Here is a 14,633-nt window from a genome sequence, read left to right on the forward strand (position 1 = left end):
AATGGGTCCCAGGGAAGCGTGAGGAGAGATGATGCATTAATCTGTGGTGGTTGAAAAAGGGGGGATGTTGTAGAGTTGTAGGGCAGCCAGTACTCAAAGAGCAGAGGGAGGGAAATAAACGGGAGGGGTGGAGGGAAGGGAAGAGAGAGACGGGAGGGAGAGCGAGAGGATAAATCCTTACTACATAATGATTAGAGCTCACAAGCCCTTCCTGTGACATGGAGTGTAGGAGTCAGGATTACAGCCGGCCAGAGAAGCCAGAGTGAACGCTCTGCTGATGGGCGAAGGAGGGGCACAGGTAGGAACAGCCCAAAAAACAACAAGGCATACAGGACAACAAGTGCAGCCAACTGAAGGCTAGAGCAAGCAAGGTGCGCTTGGAGAAAGGTCACGAGGAAGATCCAAGAATTTCCAAACTCCAGCAGTTTGCATCTGCACCTCTGTTCCGGCCATCTGTCGCCGGCCGCCGACGGCCTCGTCCCGGGCAGCTGGATCATTTCTCAGAGCCTTATTTTGATGGAGTGGCAGTAAAAGTACCGCTCGCACCAGAGGAGGACGAAGGAGGGAGTCTGGGAAATGAAGAGAAGGGTCACCCTGCAGGACCTGCGATAGATGGGGACACACGATGCGGACAGGTGTCAGAGACGGAGTAGATCTGCGTCTTCACGAACCGGGCAGTGACGATCAAGGACGCGGGTGACGAGCTGAAGGTTGAGGATTTCTTTTGGCGCAAGTTTCTGGCAGCTTTGTTAGTTTTTTCTTTTTCCCAGAGACTCACTTTCCAGCCAAGAGAGGAATTATCTTTCCCCCAGAGTTGCGCGGCTGGTGAAGACTTTAAAAAGGCTACTGCTTCACACAGGTATGCACACTCGAGGGTTTCTCCTAAATTCCTCCTCAGTTTCTCCTCCTGGGACACATTACCTGAAAACAGTCTTCAGGGGTGTCCCTGTCAACAAGTTGGAAAACTAAACCAAAAGCGCATCCGTGGACGGCTGAGATTATATCAACTTGGTTTGCTTCTCCTTTTCCTCCTCTGGCACCTGTTCACCTTGATCTCCCTCCGTCACTCCATCTATCCTCCTCCTGCTCCTCTTCTTCCCCCCCCCTCCCTTTTACCAGCGAGTGATAATGTGACCTTCTGCCAAAGTGCTGGAAACCATGCCACCGTCGCAGCGGGCTCCTCTGTTGCTGCTACTGAAATAGACTCAAACAAGTGCAGGGAGAGGAAGAGCGAAAGGGGGAGGGAGATACGAAGGAGGGAGGGGGAGGAGAAGACGAGGGCCAAAGGGGAGAGAAAGGAGAGGAGGAGAAGGAGGGAAAAAAAAGAAAACGGGGAACAGGACGGCTGAAGCTGCACACACGGCATGAGTGGTGACGAGCCAGGGCTGGATGTGGATTGCCAACACAGGTAAGATCACCTTCGTCGATCGCATTATTTAAGCACCGGCGTGCTCCGATCAGCTTGCAGTTACTCCTGGTTAAGTATGGAAATGCTTTCTGCTTCTTTGGAGTAGTTTTGTTTGTAGTTTTGTTGAGCAGAGTTTCCTCCTGCTGCTTTCTGCTTTGGGTCAATAGCAGAATTATCAGAACGCAGAGGGGATCAGATCAGAGGGGGTACTCGACAGCATCCTTGTCAGAGGGATCAGACGACACGCTGCGCGGGGCTTTTTCCGCCTCTTGTAGGTGGCAGTAACTGTTGCTTTAACTCACCGAGCTGCTGGGAGGGGGGGGATTAAGCAGAGTGGATCGATGCGTCATTGTAAACAGTTAGAGCAGCTGAGAGGGCCTTTTGATACATGCCCGCCGGACTTGAGATACCACTGCTGCAGGGGAAATTGAACTGCCACTGAAGAGTGACTTCACAGGATGTGAGAAAATGTGTGCTTGCTCCAATTACCGAAGGATTCGTTCTAGCGTTTTGGCTCCAGGAGGACGCGGCGCCTTCGAATCAAATCTTGTGGCTCGAAATTAGAGATTTATTCAGAAGTTAGCCAAGAAAATTTGTCCCACTCAGACCAATAAATACAAGGAAAACAATGCTGCTGATAAAACAAACATGGAACAAACTATATTTTATCTGACATGTGCCCCAGGATCACTAACACCATCCGCTCCACAATTTAATAGTGTCAAGACGCATGTCTGCAGCAGGAACTCAACACACAGGCAGGAATCCATCCGGAACAAACGGCCACATTATCCATCCCTGAGTGAATAACTGACGGACGTCTCTTTATCTCAGAGTAACAGATTCTTCTGTCACAGGCCTTAAACACGACTCAAGTCGTTTTATTTTCATGCGTGGACAGAAAGTGAATATGAAAAAGGGGCTTTAACGATGAAGAGGTCAGAGGAAGGGAGGCAGTTTAAATGAGAGGCGACGGTGAGGGGGGGAATCCGCGGGGACGTTCTGCCGAGCTGGACACGACTTCTTTGAGAGCCGAGGCTGCTGCTGTCCGGACACCACAGCCACGAAGGATGGACACAGACTGACTTTAACCTGTTTTTAAGGCTCACACAGGTTATTAAACGCCTACAGAAACCTGTGGAACAGTGTTTCCTGTACAGCGGCCAGACTCAGACTACAGCATGTTTGTCTGTGTCAGAAAATGTGTTTGTGTGACCGAGACACTTTCACTGCATGCGTGATGTGATCGGGAATTACAAAAGGAACACTACGCTGAATTAGATAAGAAAACAGAGGACGAGGTCACACAAACTCATCGGCAAAGGTTTTAATGAGCTTATAGATCACGGGAACAAAAGCCTGTTTTTTCCATAGACGTCTACACAATCCAAGCCTGAGGAGACGCCCTCTGCTGGCTGCCACAAGGAATGCACATTTAAGCCACTTCCCCACTGGCTTCACTTTTCAAACCTGGAAATGATGCCTGTCGTTTAAATGCACACACAGCCACACACGTCCAGACCAGAAAATATACTCATTTAAGAATTCTGGCTTCTAAAATTAACCAGTTTAATAGGGATTAGATAAGAAGTGGGCATAATTTCCACTTTGGCACGCAGTTACTTTGGTTTGAGATCCATTAGGAAGAAAATGAGTCTGCTTTATGTCCCTTTTCATAGTTTGCAGATGTCCTCTTATTTATCAGGCTCTAAATTTGGGTCTTATGTGTCCTCGTGGGCTTTTATGCAATTAAAGAGTTTTCATTTACACCGCCTATAGAAGTAAACGCTCCAAGAATTCATTTATTTTGAATCAAACCTAAGATTCATGCGATGTTGAAGTGAGGATGAAACTTCTTCGGTTAATCGTGGTTATTTGTTGTAAAATCGCAGGTCCACAGGTGGAGGTAAAAGTCTGTTTTTCCTGCAGTGAGAGCAGAGTGGGAGCGGGGGGTGGTGAGAGTGTGTGACAGTGCAGCAGCAGTTAGGCAGGTGAAAAATGGCTGTTCATTATGTTATACCAACCATATCCCAGTTTCAGTAATTGGGTGCGTGTATGTGAGTTCAGTACAGACAGCCTGTACGTACATGCGCACCAGAAACCAGCCGGAGGATCCTCAGCCCATCGCACAACATGATGCAATCTCACTACATCACACACACACACCTGCCCTTCAACACACGTGAGGACCTTGCCTAACTCAATAAATGGTTACGAGTGTTTTTACTATGATCGTCCCTCTCCCGGCTGCACCAAAAACACACTCAGCAGCAAATATGTCTGACTTATTAAACACTATCAGTTACAGGTTGTCAGGGAGGATCAGCCTTCATGTTAGCAGACACTGAACGAACCTTACAGCAGCACCGAGCAGCTGTAACGACTTCAAACATTACAGGGAAGGTTCTTATATGAATCTGTGGTCATGTAAGGCACACAGTCAGACAAGAGGGTGACAGCTGGTAATATCATTTTTCATTGTGAATCATGCAAAGCTTTTCTAAAGAGTCTAAGACTGAAATGCAAAGTTCATTTCTACTGTTGTGAAGTGTTTGCAGACAAATTGGCGTCTTCCAAGCAAGCTACTGACCCCCACAGCAACATAGCAGCAACCAAAGAAAGATGCTGGAGTCAGAAACCAGTTGTGGAATCCACATGTTTTCCAGGGGTTATCATGGTGATGACCCCTGCAGAAAGCAGCTGTTGACCCCATGAGGCCTGTGTGAATGAGGCTTTAGCAGCCGAGTAAGGAGAGGCCTGGCCAGCTGCACTTAAGTATGTGAAGCAGTTGATTATCAGCTGATAAAACATCAACCAGTGAGTGAAGAAATCTCTTCCCCTGTGCTGATGCTGTGCCTGGACCAGCCTGAGTATGGTAATTAAAATGGATGCAGCATTGTTGTTCTTTTTATAATTGAAACAAAAGCAACGAACGCCGTCATCCTTCGCAGCGCTGGATCTCAGTGAGCGCAGAGACTGACAGCAGCTACACAAACACCAGTTTAACAACCATTCCTGTAGCCTCGAGTTACTGAGCTCTTCAACTGCAGAGCTAAATTATATCGTCACGCAAGCCTCGCATGCTTGCAGCCTGCAGCCTGCGGGCAGACTGACAAACAACCTCCGGGTTGGTATCACACAGACACGGGCTGATTTGTCAGCTGTCCGGATCTCCCATCTCACGCTCGGAGCCGATCTGCTTAATCAAATGTTAAAGACACAAAACCTCACCCATCTTCACGTCTCTGCAAAGCGAGAGGCGAGGGAGGGGAGGAAGACGGGAAGAGGAGAATGATGATTGAGAGAGCAGACCCCAAAAAAAAAGAAAAAGAAGAAGACATAAAACAGAAACGCCAGTCGGCTCGCCCGCACGGGGAACGGGTTGAAATGGAAACTGCTCTGATTGACGGCCGGTTACAAGCATCCCAGACAGTAAAACATTTACTGCAGAGGAGGGAAGGAGGTTACAGGATATCAGATCAATCTATCCAAGGTCATCAGAGACGAGGGTAGATTTAACTCGGGCATCATCCCTAAACCCTTCTCTCGACAATCTCTAAAACCCGTACGGGTCACCGTTAAACGTTCAAACGCAGATCTGTGCTGCGACGCCGGGCGAGAAGAAGTTCTCAGGGCGCTCTCATACTGCACAGCCTGCGTGGTGAAACCTCAAACTCCGGGCAGAATGAGGCTTGCAGGCTATGCTGCTCTCCTCTCGAGTTTATGGCTGCACTCACGGGCACAACAGAGACTCGGGGCCCATTTATATTCATGGCGCAGCGCCGCTTGCACCTCGTCTAACGTCCTGTCCCTGTTGAGAAGGAAAACTGACACGCCGTGGGGTTGGGAGGGCGGTGGAGGGGGGCTTTCTTTGCCTCTCCTTTCCTTGTCATTCTTCTGCCTCTTGTGGATCCTGACACCAACCTGAGTGTTTGTGCATGTGTGACGCGTGTGGGTGCATGTGCGCTGTGTAGTACGGGAAATTGATTAAGCTAATCGCTTTCTATTCACAGCTGCGTGTGTCCCACTTAATTTTTCACAATTATCCCTGAGCGGGTGACGCGGTGGGAGGGCGTCTCGATGAGGGATGATGACAGCGATAACCTTAGAAGGAGGGCCTGGAAAGTGAGGGAGGCCGGTGAGACGACATCCAAACAGAAAGCTGCGTTTAAAGAAATCGGGCTGAAGCGTTTCCACTGCCGTCTAACAAAAAGTGACACGCAGCGTCCTGGTGGTTCGGCAGCTTGTGATGACGACGTGGTTGGGGCTTTGCCACGTGTCTCCTCCTCCTCTGTCCTTCTTGTCACTCTCAGCGTCACCTAACAAAGTCAAACTGCTCGACAGAGCAAAAAAGGCACAACTCGTGACTTCCTGAGAGATAAAGAATTGTTTTTTACTTTTCTGGAGGCTGTTTATTGTTGCAAAAATCAATACGCCATCTCCGGAGAAAACCATAAAAGCCAGAGTTGTTTATGACATGCTCCGATTGCTTTCCATGGAGTGGTTTTACATGTTTGAGCTGCGATTAGAGGCACTGAGGCTGTACCTCTCACTACCTTTTCACAGATTCTGACAAATCGAAAGCTCGTGCAGTCATCCAGACAGCAAAAGAAAACCATCTCTTTGTCGGCTTCCTTTGACATTAAATTTCTCCCACGTATCCTTTCAATAACCAATTAATAACACTTAGTGTCCTGCAGAGTGTTTTTGCAAAGCTCCAGCTCATTCTGTTTTTTTGTGGATACTTGGTAAACATGACAGATGTTTTTCTTTGGAGTCCGAACCCGAGCAGAAAGTCAACACTGATGTGCTGAACGCAGCTCAGACTGGGTGATGATGTGCGTCTGCTGGATGTGTTGAACTTTCACAGCATGCAACACGTGGAGACATCGAGGGCCAAACAAGTGTTTTTGTTATGTCCTGGTAGCTGATCCGAACCAGCAGGTCGAGTACATCCTCTGCTGGGCAAGGTTCGGTTTATGTCTGTGAGCTGTTACAACTGCCCAAAAAAATGCAAATGTTCTATTATTATTCTAATATTTCTACTATCTATGCAGTGTTTTTGCTCTAGTGACCTTCAAGTCATCTCGAACCAAAACAAACACGGTGAAGACAGATGACACTTTCCTAATTTAACGTGACCCTGTGATGCAGCTGGATTCTTACAAGCATGCTATCCGGTCGTTAAGTGATGACGTGAGTGAATCCTACTTCCGGGCCTAAAGTAGTCTGCGTTTAATATGGCTTTTGTGTTGTTAACATGTTTAATGTTTTGTATTTTCTTCTATTTGATCTCAAAAAGCTCCTAAAACAGTCAGTGATCACTGTTGACCTCCCTCGGCTTTTATTACCGCTAATCATTTATTTAAGCTCAGTTTTTAAAACCTTAGGATGTAACTACAGCCCAGCCCATGCAGCAGTATATGAATGACTAACCTCGTATTGTGGATGTATTATCTCAGTTGTTCTCCTGGCTGAAGTTTGGTCCTTTTACAGCATCCTGCCATGCGATTACATTTGTTCCTGACCACCGAGAACACTCACGTTAACTTTTATCGAGTGGAAAAAAAGTTAGCTTGTTTATATTATGCTAACATAGCTGTGTCGCTAGCGGTCACGTAGCACATCATTATATACCAGCTAGCCAAACTTCAGTAACCCTACAAACGTCACTGCTGTTTAGTTTTCTGTCTTCATTTATGCTGGAAGTGATAACAGAGCTGTACGTTTGAATTTGTTTCCAAAACCCCGCAGTCAGGACATGCTATATTGTATTTAGATAGAAGCTAGCGAGCTAACTCCCTGCTAACTTCTAACTCCGTTAAATGTCATAAATTCCGTTTTCATGGATGCCTGGATGTTAAACTCAATTGTTACACCTGGTAGAGCAGAACGCTGATCATTTTATTAAAGATGAAAGACTTTAGACAGTTTTTCAACTCTCAGTAATGCCATAGTGATCGTTTGATATATGGACCTGCAGCGGAGTTTAGGCCCAGACACGGCTAGTGACGTCAGACTGAACAATCGGATAAGTAATGCTATTCCTGCACCAGCAGCACAGACATGGTGCAAAGGCTGACTCTTACCAAATGGCGAACAAGCCTCGTCTGCATCCTCATTTATGGTTTACATGTAAATACAACAATGACATGAAGTCCTCGAACCATGTTTAAGTTGTATTAGCTCACCCAAATGACTGAAAATCTGTTTTCTTGAAGTAAAACCCACGTATGCATTTAATGACTGAGCTCTGAATCCAGGGAGAAAAACCTAAACCAGTTTGCTGTCCAAGAATCAGCATCTGTGTGAAAGCCTTTGACAGATCCTGAAGATTATCCCCGAAACCAGCACAATGTTTCTATACGGCGATGTTGCTGAAGAGTTTTTCAAATATAATATTTCAATTCTATCTTTAGTACAAAGTAAATTGGTTTAAAATTGGTATTTCAAAGCCTCCGCACACAAAAATCAATACGGTCTTGCCAGCTTTATGCCTCTGTGGGTGTGTGATTTGGAAGAACTGACTGATGTTGCGTTTATCTTGCACATTCCTGCTTTACACACAAAATAGGAAAGGAGAGAAAGACTGCACAGGCCACACACACACACAGATTAAAAACAAAGTGATATGCTCATATGTGGATTAGAGCGTGTGTGTGTGTGTGTGTCAGAGGTCAGCTGTATTTGTGTGCAGCCACTATATCAACTGGGAGAGTAGGTTGGTGACAGCTGGACCGGTGGCAGGGGTGGAGGGGGGGTGGTCTGGTTCTGCATGGGCAACCCCAGTTTCAGCTTAACCAGGGTCTTACACTGATCCCTGCTTTACATACGGCTGCACATGAGGCCGAGTGCGGGGTCCGCCAAAGCCTGACAGAGGACACTTCCGCCACCCTCCGTGTTACCTGCCGCCGCGGGTTTACAGCCAGGTCAGCCCGCAGGGTCAGAGTAGGAGTATGGATATCAGCGTGTGATGTCGCGCCCTGTAAGCCTTCGCCAAACATCCGCCCATGTGTTAAAGGCAAAATGGATTACATTTGCATTGCCATTGTAATCTTCAGCCTCGCAGAGATTATTACCCTCAAAACGCGTCACAATCTGTTCGATTTCACTACGCGCTGTGCTGACGAAGACAACGCCGGGTGATGAAGTGTCCCCTGACGATAAATGTGCCAAAGCAAAGAGGAGAGATATATATCAAACATCTGTCCAGTGACGAGCAAACACGTGGCCTCTGTCCTTGGGGATTTTTCCCCCACTTTGGAGTAAATGATGATCTTTTCTCGACTATGTTGATCCATTTATTGCACGACCAAACTACGGAGTCTTTTCTTTTTATAGGTTTAATGCAAAAGGCTCAAGCTGGGCGATGACCTGATCAAGGTTATACGACACTTGCTGCAGAGGGAGCGCTGCTTTATCGCTACGTGAGGTTTCAAAGATGGAACTGTAATAAAAGCCGGCTACATAGCTTTCCATCTGCTGTGGCATTTAAAACCTGCTGATCGTGGCCCCTCTGATGCTACAGAGTCAGAAAATCCAACTGTTCAGTTCTGCTCCATCTCCCTCCTGAATATTTAAATCCTTTAATGCAAAGAGATACCAGCAGCCGCCTGACTACTCCCCTCTCCCACCCCAGAACCTTTGTTCAGAGACGACAGTAAAAATCTCACCAGATTTATGAGGACTTTACCTAGACAGGTTTTCACCCTGTGGCAGATCAATCACTCGTAGTGCAGAGTTCCAGTAGAGGCGTGCGCGTCTTAAATATGTCTGCAGTGCCGGCGGCAGAGGCGAAGTCAAAGGGTCCGCGACAGAAACTAATATCACCGAGTGAGTCTGTTTGATGCGTCTCTGTCTCCGGAGGTCACGTGAAACAGATTCATTGTTATTGGTTTGGACTTCAAAGCCTCCACTGGGGTTTCACTTTGGGTGCATTTCAGCAGGAAACCCTGGTGGACGTCGACTTGGTCTTTTTCACGCGGCCGGCTGCCGTTTATCACACGGCCACGATACACGACCCCATCCCATAAAGACCAGAGCCGTAAATCAACAGGCAGATTTAGGGGGGACCCTGCCCCTCTGCTGACGAGTCTGTCGCTGCAGAAAATGAAAATCCTGGCCTTCATGGAAACGGAGCCATATTTTGTACAAATGAGCACAAAAACATGATATGGATTATGCATTTTGTTAACTTTATAAGTTTATATAACATAAGAGCCACATAGTTTTTTTGTTTTGTTTTATTTATTGCAGTGCTACAAGTCCTTACGCAAGCAATTTGGCAACACCTCTGGGCAGTTACTTGGAGGGGAAAACATCTGTAACATGGATTTTAAACCCCAGAAGCAAATAGATGAATGATAACTGAGATGCTCTCTTAATTTTGGTGCGTCTGTGTTATATTTTCATCACCTATTTGCTCATGAATGCAGAGATGCAGCCTCTAACAGCTGATATCCTATTTTGTAAATACGCTATGATGAATGTTAAACACTGTATATGTTTCACAAATGATTGCATGCTCTGCTAAACAGGGTCATTTGTGGGTTAATTGGTGCATTAAGCAGGTGGTGCAGTTTCTGCCCAGCATGCACCACTTAGCTCCTCCCACCAACAACAGCAATAATAAAAAACAAACTTTAAAGAAAAAAAAAGAGTTAAAATGTTGATTTTAAGCCCTTTCGTTTTTGGAGTTGCACATCACTGCAGGTTCTGAGTCCTCCACGAGAACACTGAACAAATTCTGTTCTGATTCTTGTTATCAATATACTGATCAAAACAAAATACAGATAAGATCCTCATCTATGTATTTACTAAAATAATAAATACAGAAATATTCACAGCCTTATGACTGTGATCCACAAACGTCACAGCATCATCACTGGCTAACTGCAGATTGGCTTGTTGGGGGTCAATCGGCAGCACAGCAGCTATCTGCGTTATTACACTCGACATAAACAAGTCCAGCATGATCCAACAGAAAAACTCCACTTTATCAAATTATGTTTGCATAAAGCAGTCACAGCAGGTGAAGATGGCTGTTTTCAGGCCATTTTGTCAGATGTCTAACACTTCGTCACTGCTGATGTGGCATTTGCAGTCAGAGTCCCTGCAGCGACGAGCACCTGCCTCAGGAGATATGGTAATTCAAACATCCACAGTTCCTTTGTTAACCGGTTTTGTCTTTAATTTATTCTCAGTCGCCTCCATTGCTTTATCTACACATTTCTTTTCACTGTTCCATAAAGGTGGCCAGTTACGCACATGCTTCAGTGAAGCTTCAGTGAAACTGAGAGGCCGTGAATCTTAATCTTTGTGGCACAAGTCAAAGTTCTGATTAATATCAAACAATCCACTGATTTTAGCATTAATCTGTCGTTTCCCATCGTTTAATCTTAAACAACATCAGAGGCACAGGTGTCGAACTTAATGAGAGCTTCACGATTGATCTTCTAAACAAACGAGCCTAAAGAGAACCAAATTAAATAAGCACGATTAGAAAGGATGAAAAAAGACAAGAGATTTAACAAACACACTCGAGGAGACTGAAAAACCAAACAAGGGCCAAAAAGATGTTTCCTGCACGCTAGGATGAACACAAATTGTGCAGCTTGAGGGCAGCGAGCAGTTACAGCCTGTTTTTGCACAATAATTAATTTGATATTTCCAAGGTTAGTTGCATAAATGTACTTGTTGTTTATGCTATTTAAATTCAGCTTCGGCTTTAGTGTCATAACGTGTGCAATTTTACATCATGTTTATTTGAAGATAAAGGTTCACAGAAAGGTCTCACTGAATAAACATATATTATTATTATTAGTCCTAGACCTTTAGGTCACAACAAGCCTAAAGATCGGTCGCTCAGCAACAGGGAGGTGCAAGTTCAGGTGGTCGCCCATGGACACAGCACCACAGACGGAGTCGTGAGCTGTGGAGGTGAGGCCAGTCTGACCAGCACGCCGACCTCAGGCTTGCTGGTCAGACCGGCCGACAGTCTGGGAGGATTCCCACTCCTGCTCGTGCACCGCCGACCACGCCCCACCACAGAGTCCAATAAGATCAGACTTGGTAACCTTGTTAAAGTGGCTGGTAAGACTTCAGGGAGGTCTCAGGTCCAGCTTGCGGACTTTTATAACAGGCAGGTGCTGAGGAAGGCGACCTCTGTCATCCTCTCTTAAACGACTTTCAGCTGCTTCCTTCAGGTTGTCGGTATAAAGTGCAGTTTATACCTGCTGCTATCATCGTGCTTAATAACACTAAACCATGTTCTCTTTCTTTTGGTGTTGTTTGATGTGTGGACATACTGCAACTTAATTTCCCACTGGGGACAATAAAGTGACCACTGAGTGCATTCACATATAAGGCACAACAGTGCTGCTATATGATCAGTCACAAACATGGTTCAGTCTACTGGCAGCAAATATGTGGTTTGCAGTTTAAGCTGCTTCGAGTGGCCTGCAAAACTCAAACATGCTGTTAAACAATTGGTGACCTACTCGATTTTATAATAAATAAACTTTATAAAGTTTATTTATTATAAAATCTCACCCATTATTAGAACGGACTATAAATATAATTGTGGACACTGTGAACAAGCGAACCACTGCCAAGCTCTACTTCGAGGTCAATTTTGAAAAAGGACCACGTACAATAAACATTCAATGCATTGTACCAGAGTTATTGTACCTCGGCAGGTCAGATGCAGAAGATCATCAATTACATTTATCTGAATCTCATCATTATTTGAATACATGAGTAAAAAAGTGTAGAACAGCTGAATACAGCATAGTCTAATATTTGTTATCTGGTAAACTGCAGCTGAGGAACTGGTGTTGCTTTGTTAATTAACTCAAGCGCCAGACGATGTGGAGCCGTGCCAGACTCGGTCCCACGGAAACAAAGAGCAGTTATTGTCTTAATGTATTTGAATACAACTCTAACAGAGCTAACAGTGTATTTGCTGCCATGCTGTGGTTTTTCAGTGGCCTATAATTAATGATATAAGCTGTTTAACTGGAGCAGCTTAGAGCAGCCAACAGTCGGAGAGAAACTACAAACTGAGGACAGGATTTGGCACAGACTCTGTCTGTCTTAGCTTTTCTGTATTCTGTGTAAAAGTACACAGATCAGAAAGGGATAGGAAACCTTAATAGTCTGATTCAAAGGTTCGGTCAGGACCTGCACAGCGGTCTTAGTGGTAGGCTGTCCTGGGTCACAGATATATCCAGAGATCTGGCTCCAGATATTTAGTTTATTTGAGATCAGTCAGAAGATATCGAGGATTGATCACATTTAGCAAAGCTCGCGCTGTAGAACGTCTGACTGCAGTACAGCCTGTATAGGAAATGTTTACAAAAACACTTTTCATTTGGGCTCCAACCAAAAAACGCGGACACGCGCCAACTATGTCATACCGTGGATATTTTTAGATGCCGATGTTTTTCCTTTTTTTGCCTCTCACCTCACCCCGCTCCCACTGTACTTATGAGGATGATGATTCTACAGATTAGTTAAATGGGTGCAGATTTAAAGAGATTAGCGTGGCTGTATTTTTTAATCAGAGATTAGTTCAACATATTCATACAGGTGTAATCATCTGGTGGTAAATGAATCCTGACTCTTTGTAACAGAGAAGGTCAAACTGTGGCTTGTGTTTGCTGGGTGGTTGCATTTATTAAATTCTATTAAAGAAACCTCTTTCAAGCCTGGAAAGCACTGATCCTGTCTGCAGGATACCCACAGCGAGCAGTGACGTAGACCAAACTGAGAAAAACAGAAAGCTCAAAAGCTGCGACACACTTCCAACATTTCTGAAGTTTTTTGAAGATTTTGTTTTCGTAGTTCTGGAGAGAAAAATGTTCCTACAGTCCCCAACAAGATTAGCAAGCTAAGGTACATCCAATAAACTGGGAACGCTCTATTCCTGTACAGTAATACTTACATTTAAACAGTTAAAGCCGAAGATGAAATAAAGATGTGAATTTCCTGACCGGTTAGCGAGCAGTTGCTGGGTGATGGTGCTGCACTAAAAACCTCCCTGTGAGTTGTCGTAGTTTCCATGAAAGATTCCAATTTGTCTGCAAACGCTCGCCAACTAACGGGGTAGTCAAACTTTCCAAAGGTTAAAAAATGAGAAAAAAAAACCTTCAAAGTAAAAGTTATTTATTTACCTCTAAAATTATATATATATATATATATATATATATATATATATATATATATATATATATATATATATATATATATGAATAGATGCTATCTGGTTACCTATAAAAAGTCTTGATTTGGAGTACCTACATCTCTTAGTTTCACTAAAAAGTCCCATTAATTAGCTCATTATTTTTGATTTGGTGGATTGGCGTTCACTGATCACACCCAGGATATACCACTGATTTGATTTCATCTATAAAGTGATACTGTGATAAAGTGATTCAGTAAGAAGTTCTGCCTGTGCCGTGTCAAACTGAGCTCAGAGATTTATTTTATTTATTTTACTAAAAAGCTAATTATGTTCCTACAAACCTAGTGGACGTCTTTCTTTCTTTGCTAAAGATGGTGTATTTCACTATTTTGGGAAGAACTGGTCACAAGAGGAACAATAGAGCTAATTTAAGTAGTGTTTGCCTACCCGGTGCAACGATAGGGAAGCCCTAACGTTCATACGAGTCCCATAAAAGTCATAGATCTGCTTGATCATGGAGTTCTGACAGCGCTGGATCAAGAGGAAGCTGCTGGACTGTTATCAGCAGGTGAAACACAGACGCAGCAGGCTGCGGATCCATGGATGAGTGTATTGATTAAGTAGCAGGAGACGGGACAGGTGCACATTGTTAAACAGCTGCAGCAGGGGTGTCGTGCCCAGAATATAAAGGGAGTCATTAAACACTGCACCACACTTCTCACCCAGATGTATTTACTGCTGCAGCTTCACGTTAATGAGCTGGATCAGGAATCACTTGGAGGACCTTTGCAGCATCTCATCGATAAATGGCAGGTTGTTTTCTTTCATGTGGTTTCATCACTCATATGGTCTATATCAGAGAAAACAGAGAGTGGACAACTTTGGAAGAATGGATGCAGTTTGCAGGATGCAAAGATGAGATTTCAATGCGCACTGTGGGGCAGGACGGCTGTTGCAAAAGTAATTAAAGGGCACTGATTGCGCTAATCCTCATTTTCTGTCATGTGTACTGATACAGTGGTGGATGCTCATATTAAACAA

The 14,633-nt window shown here is 44.7% G+C and overlaps 2 protein-coding genes across 4 annotated transcripts in view; one reads left to right on the forward strand and one right to left on the reverse strand.

Moving 5' to 3' along the window:
- Positions 1 to 14,633, reverse strand: part of LOC143418413 (uncharacterized) — a 145,254-nt gene that overhangs the window by 36,640 nt on the left and 93,981 nt on the right. The window lies entirely within an intron of this gene.
- grin2ca (glutamate receptor, ionotropic, N-methyl D-aspartate 2Ca) overlaps positions 222 to 14,633 on the forward strand; it is a 79,289-nt gene continuing 64,877 nt past the window's right edge. Inside the window, exon 1 of the mRNA XM_004556391.3 lies at positions 222 to 1,408. The gene's annotated coding sequence lies outside the window, so the exon portion shown is untranslated. The remainder of the gene's footprint in view (positions 1,409 to 14,633) is intronic.

The sequence above is a fragment of the Maylandia zebra genome, linkage group LG4 (assembly GCF_041146795.1).
Source record: "Maylandia zebra isolate NMK-2024a linkage group LG4, Mzebra_GT3a, whole genome shotgun sequence".
Taxonomy (NCBI): domain Eukaryota; kingdom Metazoa; phylum Chordata; class Actinopteri; order Cichliformes; family Cichlidae; genus Maylandia; species Maylandia zebra.